This window comes from Pleurodeles waltl, chromosome 4_1, assembly GCF_031143425.1.
Source record: "Pleurodeles waltl isolate 20211129_DDA chromosome 4_1, aPleWal1.hap1.20221129, whole genome shotgun sequence".
In the NCBI taxonomy this organism is placed as follows: domain Eukaryota; kingdom Metazoa; phylum Chordata; class Amphibia; order Caudata; family Salamandridae; genus Pleurodeles; species Pleurodeles waltl.
The window spans coordinates 865,038,722-865,051,370 of record NC_090442.1 but is presented as its reverse complement, the minus strand read 5'-3'; positions in this window follow the sequence as shown (position 1 = coordinate 865,051,370).

Sequence of the window (12,649 nt, the reverse complement as noted above, 5' to 3'; positions counted from 1 at the left end):
AGGTCTAAACATTCCATTTAACTATTGATAGGTCACCCCAAAGTAGGCCTTAATGCCCGTAAGGGAGGGTGCATGATACTTAAAAGTAGAACAAGTAAACATTTAATCATAAACATGTCCCTACAGCGAAAAAAGCCTAAAGCTTTTTTCATTATAGCAGGGTTACTTGTCCCATAACAAATCATTGGGATACAATTTTAAATGTAATAATGTTCTCTATGGCTGGGCTTGTCAGTTTGGGCTGAATTGTTCCTATTGGAGCAGGGTCAAGACTGATTTGCATATGGCTGGATCCCAACTGATGTGCCATGGTGGGCAAAAGAATAGTGTGCTGGCATTCTAACCTGGGCGACTGTCATAGGTTAGATAAATTGCAAGGATTCCTCTCATCATTTTTTGTGTGTTTGATGTACCATACCAAATGTATGCCCAGATGTGGGTCCCATGCTCACCGTGCCCCTAGAACCAATGTGCACGCAACTAAAGAGCCCTTTTGGACTCGGTTCTCTATGCAGAGTCACCTCCAAACTTTTTGCCTTTGCCCCTCCTGTCTGCGGAGCCTGTTCTTCTTGGCTTCTAGGATTCTGTGCATTTTACCATTGCTAACCAGTGTTTAAGAGCTTGGGCTCTGTCCCTAAAATATGGAAAATTGGCCTACACCTGATTGTCACTTTTAAATTACTTATAAGTTGCCAATAAAGTAGTACAACCTGTAACCAGGATCTGTAAATTAAATGCTGCAAGTGAGCCTGCAGCACTTAGGAAACCTATTAAAATATGTCCTAGGTCTGCCATTGCAGCCTGTTTAGGGTTCTAAACTGCTAGTTCAACTTGGCAAAATAATGCTTTTGCCATGCCTAAAACTCCCTTTTTAAAAAATGTGTCACCCCTAGGGTAGTCCCTAAACACCCCAAATGGCATTGTGTATTGTATTTAAAAAGTTGTTTATGTACTTTTAAGTTCCATATTTCCTGGTAGTCAAAAACTCACAAATGTATTTTTCACTACTTTGAGGCCTACCTCTTGCATAGGACAACATTGGGTTACCTTATTACATTTAGTAAGCGATAACATTTGTGCAGGGAAGGTGGAGATTTCATGTTTGGTGTCTAAGGAATTATAATTAAAAATCCTCTTTAGCAGCAAAGTTGGATTTTATTTGACAGTTCTGAAAATACCACCTTTAGAAAGCTTGCTTTTTTTTTCCTAACCATATGGTATCTGTATGATGTGTACTGGGTCACATGGCTAGGTGGAGATGACAGATAGCCTTTTTGTATTCTTCCCTGACAGCCACAAAATAGGACGGCTTAGTATTGGTAAGATGGACCATCCTGGAGTGGTCTGAGTGCTGAGCTGTGCAAAGCCCCACTTGCACTTCAAAGCAGATGCCACAGGCCCCAGAACTTCACCTAGCCATTTGTGCCCCTGGGCATCCTGGGACCAGAGCAGGGAGGTAGGAAATTCCACAAATCAATGAGGTACACTGTTCCAAAAGTGGAAGAAAAAAACTGAGGTTCTCAAGACACTTCTGAAATTAGAAGCAAGAGCCCTCACACATCCAAGGATGTCATGCTTCATCATAGGGCTAGCTCCTCGTCAGACTGAGGCTGCAATGTCTGACGGGCCCCACAAGGGGGCTCTCTTCCAGAGATCTTAAGTATGAAGTGTGTGCTGTGATAGATACAGTAGGGCTAAAGTAAGCCTACCGTCGGGAGAGAGCAGGAGAAACAAAGAGAAATAAAATTGGCTAAAGTACCTCAACAACATAATTTTATTGGGGCATTGAAGATCTTAAAAACACAAGAAAGCGGAGAGGGAATAATGTTCCACCACTTTAACAATCCCAAAAAGGAGCTATCAGGGATAATCTCCCTCTAGCTATAATATGAGGTCAACGTGTTTCGCGCCTAAAAAGGTCCTTGCAGATCACATGGCGCTTCTTCAGGACCATAGCGAAACACTTCTAAGCTACATAACTGGTCCTAGACTAAGTGTGAAGGGCAAAGGGCAACTTGAATAAAATGCTACACTACTCAGAGCTTTAGTAGTTGAGAACTCTCCTAATTAGGGAATCGGGTTCCTTGGGAAGGTGCGTTGTCACTGGACTGACGTCGCTATCTTAGGTGCAGTCCAACGCAGGAGACCTACCCGACGGCCGCACTCCGGGAACCCAAATTTATAAATGCACATCATTGTACTTGATACCAACAATGTGTTTTAGGATTACTGACCTGGTTCTCATTTCTCTTATTCCCTATTGTATGCTATAAGCTCCACACTGTGTCTTAGGGGTTGTCAATTTCCTTTTTGCATATTATGAAGGACTTCATTTTAAGATGGAGGGAGTGCAACTATTTATTGTCCATGAATTCCAGAGGTCCACTCATAATCCTCCATCCTAGCCTCAAGATGGATTATTTTCACATCTCTCCCTTCCACACTGACCACTCCTGACAAATTAGGCAGGTTTGAAGAATTGCCAGATAACAACTTTCTCTCTGAACTCCCTCCCAGTGTATTATAGATAACCATTTTGAGTCCTAGAAAGGCGTCTTTAGCCTTTTATCCTTCCAGGATCTGCATAGTCACAGCAAACATAATTAAATTCCATATAATTGTGAATTACCACAATCACAACTGTGCTAACTCCTAGGAATGTTAAGACACTAGGGCAACCCTGACTAACCACAGGAGATGGATAAATAAAATGTATAGTTGAATACTTCTGAAGAAGTTATTTATGACAATATATTAAATCATCTTTTTTTAACATTTATGGTTGATCAGTGAGATTCAGACAACATCTGGGACTGAATTTCAGAAAATCACAAAACAGACTAAAAATTAGTATTTAATACAGAATGAAACTTTCAAACTTAATTGAACCATGTTTCGCCAAACTTCGGACTTGCTTTGCATGTAATTATCTGGTAACCCTTTATTAATTTTTGACTCCATTGTGAGCATAACACTATTTACTCTTGCAGTTCTATAGCTACATATATCGCTGTCATATGGTTCTCTCTCCTTTTTTTACAGACTGATTGTTATCTTATTAGCACATTGAACATTGTTATAAGAAGACCTTGAATTACACCTATTGGTATGTTTCTGTGTCCTCTTTTGACTCTGTAAATTTATATGCGTGTTCACAATAAGGATGTATAATATTAGTGCATAGAAATGCACTTTGTTTAGCCTTTACGTTTTCACAACTGCAATGTTGACTAACATGTGCCGGCACCATTATTTGATTTGCTGTTTTGTTTACTGCTTAAATGTTGTATTTATCACGTTTTTTTACTTACTACAGTGGTTCATTCATTCTTTTCAAATAATTTCACTTTAGATATCACAGAATGTTCACATGTATTTTCTGATCCTTTTCACTTCATTCACCAGGAATTGATCTGTGCAACTGCACCTCTATACGCGGGCATTTCTTCCTGTTACAATTCTCTGCTGACAGTACCTTAGGGTATGGTAGTACAGCAAAGTTCTCCTTCTAAAATCTTGGGTATCCACCCTTTGGTGTTTATTGATCTATGATTCAACAGTTTTTTATTTCCATCCATAAACTGACCTTATTTCATCATCTACAGCCTTGAGAAAGCCCTGGTGGACGCACCCTAGAGGGCGAAACATGTGTTGGCTGAGTACTCTTTATGTTCTACGCGTCATCTATATATTGCACTATATGCTGAAATAAAACCAGCCTTACAAACTACAAGCTCGACTAATGTCTCAGAAATGTCTCTAAAAAAATTAAGGAACATCGTATGCTTACAGAACAATGTATATTTAGGTACTTTCTAAGGCAATTAGATGCCTATAAATCACTACAAATAAGTGGGAACTCACCTTTTACCAATTATGTCTTAAAATGGCTCTGCTGTCAAGGCAAGTCTGAACAAGTGGTCTGGCTCCTTCCTATGTGCCTAAGAACATGCAACACCTTCCAAATATTTGGGATGCAAATTTCACAACAAAAAAGTAGAAGAACATGATAAAGTCTTTCTGATGTAGAAAGAGTTTTTATTAACACAAGATAGTGTTTCAATTGTGTAAATTACATGACAACATTGCAGTGATTTCTATCTCAAGTGGCAGTTTCTAAACAAGAACTTTCAAATATGTATTAACCCTCCCTCCTGAGAAAGCCATGAGTGAATAAAGAGAACCAATCTTCTGGTGTCCCTTAATTCATGATTTAACAGGGTGCCAACGCGTTTCGCCCTATATATTCTTCAGGGCAAGAGTAGTGTCCTGGACACTCGGACGCTGATTACATATACAATTAGCTGACGGGCGGCACACGACCGGGCCCATCTCCCTCACTTTTGTTCCTTTGGCTACCGGCCTTTACTACCACCGGGATCACGTGTAACAACCTATTCTTATATTTCAGAATCGTCTTACACTTGTGTTCATATGCACATTGCGAACAACAACATTATTTTCTTTGGAATACTACTCTTGCCCTGAAGAAGCCCATGTTTATAGGGCGAAACGCGTTGGCTGCCTGTCCTCATGAACTTATTGCTTTAACAAGCTTTTCGTATAAATTAAAGTCTTGTGGACGAAACTAACAGATACATCGTATTATTACCTGCTCGATAATATTGGACTTTCTGTACTTATTGTATCTTATTTGACAAATTGGAGTGGTGCACCCCCTTACTGTGTTTACACAAAGTAACTTGATTTAACTTAAATCACACAATTTAGTCATGCGGATAAGACAGGATTTGAAACCAGGTTTCTCAGTTACACATAGTGCAGTTAAGCTACTAACTAGAATAATGTGTTTTCCTCTATCCCCCTTTAGTACCAGAGGACTGTGTTTTTGTGCAGTTCTGTCATATGAATAGTACACTATGTTAAGTAAATAAAGATAACACATTAATTTGATCCAATTCCAAAAAAGGATGCATAGTGAAGTTGAGGGACAGCAGAACACCATATGCTAATGCCACTGGCTTTCTCAGACTTTACATAGTTATTCAAAGCAGCAGTCAAAAGTGCATCTAAAAAAACAGTATGGATGATGTGATCCTGGGTGCAACGGGGATGGGGGTCAGTGAGCGCGGAGGTGGAATAAAAGGCATGGCTAAAAAGAACAAATTATTCTGTGCCAATGTATTTGATCTTTCACCATCAAGTAACTGCATATAAAATAATGCTCACCTTAAGTGAAAAATAAATACAAGTTAAATTAATTAGTGGGAAATATATTTTATGTTATTAAATCTCTGTTCTCTGTTGGTTAATGTGATCACAACAGATGTATGTGTGTGCAACCAGAGATAAACAGAATTGAATCCTGTTAAGTAACGCTAACACAAATGTGGAAGTACATTGTGGTTAAAGACAAAAAAGTATTTCCATAGTGTAGATTTTAGTAATAGGCTGATTGTACCTAGTGCAAGCAGTTTTATACCTGTCCATTCAAAGCACATATTCTGCAGCTCAGTTTGGAACAACCTTACAATACCTCTAAAAAATGAATACATCTTTGTCTTTAGGAAGCTTAATGTGAACTCCATCAGTTAACTCCTATATCCCTGTCAAGAAGCGTCTTCATTTGCAGATTAACCAGATGCACATTTACATTTCTTTCAGGCAGAGGACACCCTGGCAAGAAGGCTGGTTTCTTGTTTAGTTGTGTGTCCTTCCTTCAGGATTACAGCACAGGAGATCCCCTCCCTTCAACTTGAGCTGACCCATTGCATCTGCGGATTATTTGTCTTTTAGCACAAAAGCTAAAACTATGGACACGGTCCTTCTATTGAAACGTCTATCACGAACAAGGGACATTAGATTTTATTCATATAGAGTCCATGTAAATTACAGACGGGTGGTCACCCTAGCATGGAAACTTAGTGAAAGGTGTGAGATCCGCCCAGAAGTGATGATGTACAAGGCTAGAATGGGAACCAAGTGTAGCCCTGGCAACTTTTGTCAGGCTAGTCTTATACTGTAGTTAGCAAGACAACGAGCGAGCCTGAACACTGGAGGAGAGCTAGAGGGGAGGGGTTCTCTCCCCAAGAAAGTTTTGCATAAAATTGTAACTAAGGTATGCTGCACAAACATTTTTCATCACAGAAACTATTCTAATCACTGAATGGATAAATGGACTTTGGATATATGGCTGCATAACCCAATGAAGGAATGACATAATGAGTAATGGGATGGGTCAGGAGTGAATTCAAAACAAAGCATTCAGCCTTGATCTAAAGCAGGAGGAACAAAGAAATGACCATTTAGTGTCTGAATTGCACGCACAACATGAAAACAGGACACCTTGCATCAATCACAGCTTCCATCTGACGCCACTGTGTGATTGTAAGCAATTACTGTTTTCACACTGCTTCCATTCCCTTCAATATCACAAGATAGCACCTTGAAATACATCAACTTGGAGGGTGCACTGTGCAAAAGCAAAAGACTACAATATTACTCCATCTGTTTAATATCCCCTAGGCCAGTATGGGTCTAAAGACAACTGACTTTTCTCTTGATTCACTAGTAGCACCATAGTCAGGGCAGTCGAGGTAGGGGCATCAATGTTCATGATTAGAATCTACCAATCCTAATTGCTACTCAATGTAATGGTATTGTTCAATATGCCAAGGTGACATGCTTTACAATGGTTGCCCTATAAGGAAATACATGGTTTTGAATTTTGAAGGGTCTTTATCATATATACGGGACTCTATAAGTCTAACAGAAGATCTCTTATCCCCTTCCTTTAAAGCCCTGAAGGTCTATGCTGCTCATGGCAACCCTGCAAGTGACAAGATGCAACCAGCTTCAGACAGGAAACTCATCTGGCCGAGGCTCCAGCCTCTAAATTGCCCCCCATGAACCATAAAATGTGCCCCCAACCAACACCTGATACGTAGCAGAGTCAGTCCAGGTCTGATGATGAAGCACAACCTAATATCCACAGACACCTTTAGTAAGGAGTCTACAGGGACCACCATGTAGTGGCAAAGGTGCAACCCAAATAAATTCACAAACACCTCAGATAAAGGTCTATAGGCTCCACTCAGAATTGGTGAGAGGCAAAGCCTACTGGTGTGGGTACATTCAGGGACAACAGTGAGTGATCATCAATCAGTAATCCCATAAACGAAATGAAGTTATATTACAAATGATAGGGGGTAGGGATGGTCGGGGCAAGGTTAAAGGAACAGAGAAAAGGAAGAAAACAAGGTAGCAGGTTTAGATGCAGGCCCTTCCAGTTCCTAGTAGAGTGAAACATGGAAGACATGACACAGGAAGATGCCCATCACCACACCACCTATTACCGGCATTCTTGAGTTAGATGCTATGAGGGGAAGGTCGAATAGAGGGTATGACATGCAGTACCTTAGGCCTATTACCTCAATTGAAAAGCTGCAGTCGATAAGAAGGGGTTGGGGAAATTCTAAAGTTTATTTTACTGCTTATTAGTTTACCCATAGCTGGAACACAGCTATCCATGCTTACCAGTTTACTTGTCCCCAGGTTTGCAGGCATGACCATAGTTCTGCTGTCTTGTCTTTGCATAGTCTCCCTCAGGGACTAGCATCAGACAATGAACACTCAATGTTCAGAGCCTACAGGGTAGGTCACGCAGGGAGGGTTGTATTAGTCCTGTGATTGGCCCTTGACAGATTTCCTTGAGTGACAGATCGCAGTGGGTGGCAGGCGGTAGGAGGAGACACGAATACCTAATCCTAAGGGTATGATTAGGAATTAAGAAGACTGGAAAGCTGAGTTTGGGCAGAAAAGCACTCAGAAATGAAGGCTACTAACCTAGAGCAAATACACAAGCTGCAGAAATGAACTGCTGATAATATGTCCAAGATAAGAAGATCCTGAAAATAAAACACAAACCAAGAACACAGAACAACTGCAAGTATCTGGTACAATTAGAAGTTGGTCCTGCCCGTAAATTCCCTTCAAGATACTCCTGCTATTAAAGCTTTTGAGGTTACTTGCATTTGTCCTGATTTTCAAATCCAGTAGTCCAGTGGTTCACTGTCATGTCCTTAGCCCTCCTTACCTGTGCTTGAATGGTCTCTCGCAGGCACTGTCTATTAAATTAAAGTTTCAGATCCAATGTGAAAAGTCTACATGTAGTGGTTTGTGTGTATTTGTGTGATGATGTATGTGAATCTTTGTGATTGTGTATCTTAGTGTGATGTATGCTTGTGTACGTAATAATCTTTGTGATTGTACATTTATGTTGGCAATGTTGGCTTGGTGCATGCTTCTATAGCATGTATAATGTTGTGATGATGTATGGGATGGTGTCCTGGTGGGTTCTGGTGTGTGTTTCACTGTGCAGTGGCAGCTCTAAGGGGGCGGCCTGGGGTGCCATGGTCTGCCTCTGACTCATTTTATTGTTCCTCTGCATCACCCCAGTGTAGGAAAATGGTGCACTTTGCATCATCACTCCAATTTGTTTGGAATGACACTGTGACAGTGCATACATGACCACAGGCATACCACTGTAACTTGTCTGTGGAGTTTTAAAATTGCTAATTTTTGACCCATTAAAAATCCCCTTTTGATAGGTCTAAACATTCCATTTAACTATTGATAGGTCACCCCAAAGTAGGCCTTAATGCCCGTAAGGGAGGGTGCATGATACTTAAAAGTAGAACAAGTAAACATTTAATCATAAACATGTCCCTACAGCGAAAAAAGCATAAAGCTTTTTTCATTATAGCAGGGTTACTTGTCCCATAACAAATCATTGGGATACAATTTTAAATGTAATAATGTTCTCTATGGCTGGGCTTGTCAGTTTGGGCTGAATTGTTCCTATTGGAGCAGGGTCAAGACTGATTTGCATATGGCTGGATCCCAACTGATGTGCCATGGTGGGCAAAAGAATAGTGTGCTGGCATTCTAACCTGGGCGACTGTCATAGGTTAGATAAATTGCAAGGATTCCTCTCATCATTTTTTGTGTGTTTGATGTACCATACCAAATGTATGCCCAGATGTGGGTCCCATGCTCACCGTGCCCCTAGAACCAATGTGCACGCAACTAAAGAGCCCTTTTGGACTCGGTTCTCTATGCAGAGTCACCTCCAAACTTTTTGCCTTTGCCCCTCCTGTCTGCGGAGCCTGTTCTTCTTGGCTTCTAGGATTCTGTGCATTTTACCATTGCTAACCAGTGTTTAAGAGCTTGGGCTCTGTCCCTAAAATATGGAAAATTGGCCTACACCTGATTGTCACTTTTAAATTACTTATAAGTTGCCAATAAAGTAGTACAACCTGTAACCAGGATCTGTAAATTAAATGCTGCAAGTGAGCCTGCAGCACTTAGGAAACCTATTAAAATATGTCCTAGGTCTGCCATTGCAGCCTGTTTAGGGTTCTAAACTGCTAGTTCAACTTGGCAAAATAATGCTTTTGCCATGCCTAAAACTCCCTTTTTAAAAAATGTGTCACCCCTAGGGTAGTCCCTAAACACCCCAAATGGCATTGTGTATTGTATTTAAAAAGTTGTTTATGTACTTTTAAGTTCCATATTTCCTGGTAGTCAAAAACTCACAAATGTATTTTTCACTACTTTGAGGCCTACCTCTTGCATAGGACAACATTGGGTTACCTTATTACATTTAGTAAGCGATAACATTTGTGCAGGGAAGGTGGAGATTTCATGTTTGGTGTCTAAGGAATTATAATTAAAAATCCTCTTTAGCAGCAAAGTTGGATTTTATTTGACAGTTCTGAAAATACCACCTTTAGAAAGCTTGCTTTTTTTTTCCTAACCATATGGTATCTGTATGATGTGTACTGGGTCACATGGCTAGGTGGAGATGACAGATAGCCTTTTTGTATTCTTCCCTGACAGCCACAAAATAGGACGGCTTAGTATTGGTAAGATGGACCATCCTGGAGTGGTCTGAGTGCTGAGCTGTGCAAAGCCCCACTTGCACTTCAAAGCAGATGCCACAGGCCCCAGAACTTCACCTAGCCATTTGTGCCCCTGGGCATCCTGGGACCAGAGCAGGGAGGTAGGAAATTCCACAAATCAATGAGGTACACTGTTCCAAAAGTGGAAGAAAAAAACTGAGGTTCTCAAGACACTTCTGAAATTAGAAGCAAGAGCCCTCACACATCCAAGGATGTCATGCTTCATCATAGGGCTAGCTCCTCGTCAGACTGAGGCTGCAATGTCTGACGGGCCCCACAAGGGGGCTCTCTTCCAGAGATCTTAAGTATGAAGTGTGTGCTGTGATAGATACAGTAGGGCTAAAGTAAGCCTACCGTCGGGAGAGAGCAGGAGAAACAAAGAGAAATAAAATTGGCTAAAGTACCTCAACAACATAATTTTATTGGGGCATTGAAGATCTTAAAAACACAAGAAAGCGGAGAGGGAATAATGTTCCACCACTTTAACAATCCCAAAAAGGAGCTATCAGGGATAATCTCCCTCTAGCTATAATATGAGGTCAACGTGTTTCGCGCCTAAAAAGGTCCTTGCAGATCACATGGCGCTTCTTCAGGACCATAGCGAAACACTTCTAAGCTACATAACTGGTCCTAGACTAAGTGTGAAGGGCAAAGGGCAACTTGAATAAAATGCTACACTACTCAGAGCTTTAGTAGTTGAGAACTCTCCTAATTAGGGAATCGGGTTCCTTGGGAAGGTGCGTTGTCACTGGACTGACGTCGCTATCTTAGGTGCAGTCCAACGCAGGAGACCTACCCGACGGCCGCACTCCGGGAACCCAAATTTATAAATGCACATCATTGTACTTGATACCAACAATGTGTTTTAGGATTACTGACCTGGTTCTCATTTCTCTTATTCCCTATTGTATGCTATAAGCTCCACACTGTGTCTTAGGGGTTGTCAATTTCCTTTTTGCATATTATGAAGGACTTCATTTTAAGATGGAGGGAGTGCAACTATTTATTGTCCATGAATTCCAGAGGTCCACTCATAATCCTCCATCCTAGCCTCAAGATGGATTATTTTCACATCTCTCCCTTCCACACTGACCACTCCTGACAAATTAGGCAGGTTTGAAGAATTGCCAGATAACAACTTTCTCTCTGAACTCCCTCCCAGTGTATTATAGATAACCATTTTGAGTCCTAGAAAGGCGTCTTTAGCCTTTTATCCTTCCAGGATCTGCATAGTCACAGCAAACATAATTAAATTCCATATAATTGTGAATTACCACAATCACAACTGTGCTAACTCCTAGGAATGTTAAGACACTAGGGCAACCCTGACTAACCACAGGAGATGGATAAATAAAATGTATAGTTGAATACTTCTGAAGAAGTTATTTATGACAATATATTAAATCATCTTTTTTTAACATTTATGGTTGATCAGTGAGATTCAAACAACATCTGGGACTGAATTTCAGAAAATCACAAAACAGACTAAAAATTAGTATTTAATACAGAATGAAACTTTCAAACTTAATTGAACCATGTTTCGCCAAACTTCGGACTTGCTTTGCATGTAATTATCTGGTAACCCTTTATTAATTTTTGACTCCATTGTGAGCATAACACTATTTACTCTTGCAGTTCTATAGCTACATATATCGCTGTCATATGGTTCTCTCTCCTTTTTTTACAGACTGATTGTTATCTTATTAGCACATTGAACATTGTTATAAGAAGACCTTGAATTACACCTATTGGTATGTTTCTGTGTCCTCTTTTGACTCTGTAAATTTATATGCGTGTTCACAATAAGGATGTATAATATTAGTGCATAGAAATGCACTTTGTTTAGCCTTTACGTTTTCACAACTGCAATGTTGACTAACATGTGCCGGCACCATTATTTGATTTGCTGTTTTGTTTACTGCTTAAATGTTGTATTTATCACGTTTTTTTACTTACTACAGTGGTTCATTCATTCTTTTCAAATAATTTCACTTTAGATATCACAGAATGTTCACATGTATTTTCTGATCCTTTTCACTTCATTCACCAGGAATTGATCTGTGCAACTGCACCTCTATACGCGGGCATTTCTTCCTGTTACAATTCTCTGCTGACAGTACCTTAGGGTATGGTAGTACAGCAAAGTTCTCCTTCTAAAATCTTGGGTATCCACCCTTTGGTGTTTATTGATCTATGATTCAACAGTTTTTTATTTCCATCCATAAACTGACCTTATTTCATCATCTACAGCCTTGAGAAAGCCCTGGTGGACGCACCCTAGAGGGCGAAACATGTGTTGGCTGAGTACTCTTTATGTTCTACGCGTCATCTATATATTGCACTATATGCTGAAATAAAACCAGCCTTACAAACTACAAGCTCGACTAATGTCTCAGAAATGTCTCTAAAAAAATTAAGGAACATCGTATGCTTACAGAACAATGTATATTTAGGTACTTTCTAAGGCAATTAGATGCCTATAAATCACTACAAATAAGTGGGAACTCACCTTTTACCAATTATGTCTTAAAATGGCTCTGCTGTCAAGGCAAGTCTGAACAAGTGGTCTGGCTCCTTCCTATGTGCCTAAGAACATGCAACACCTTCCAAATATTTGGGATGCAAATTTCACAACAAAAAAGTAGAAGAACATGATAAAGTCTTTCTGATGTAGAAAGAGTTTTTATTAACACAAGATAGTGTTTCAATTGTGTAAATTACATGAC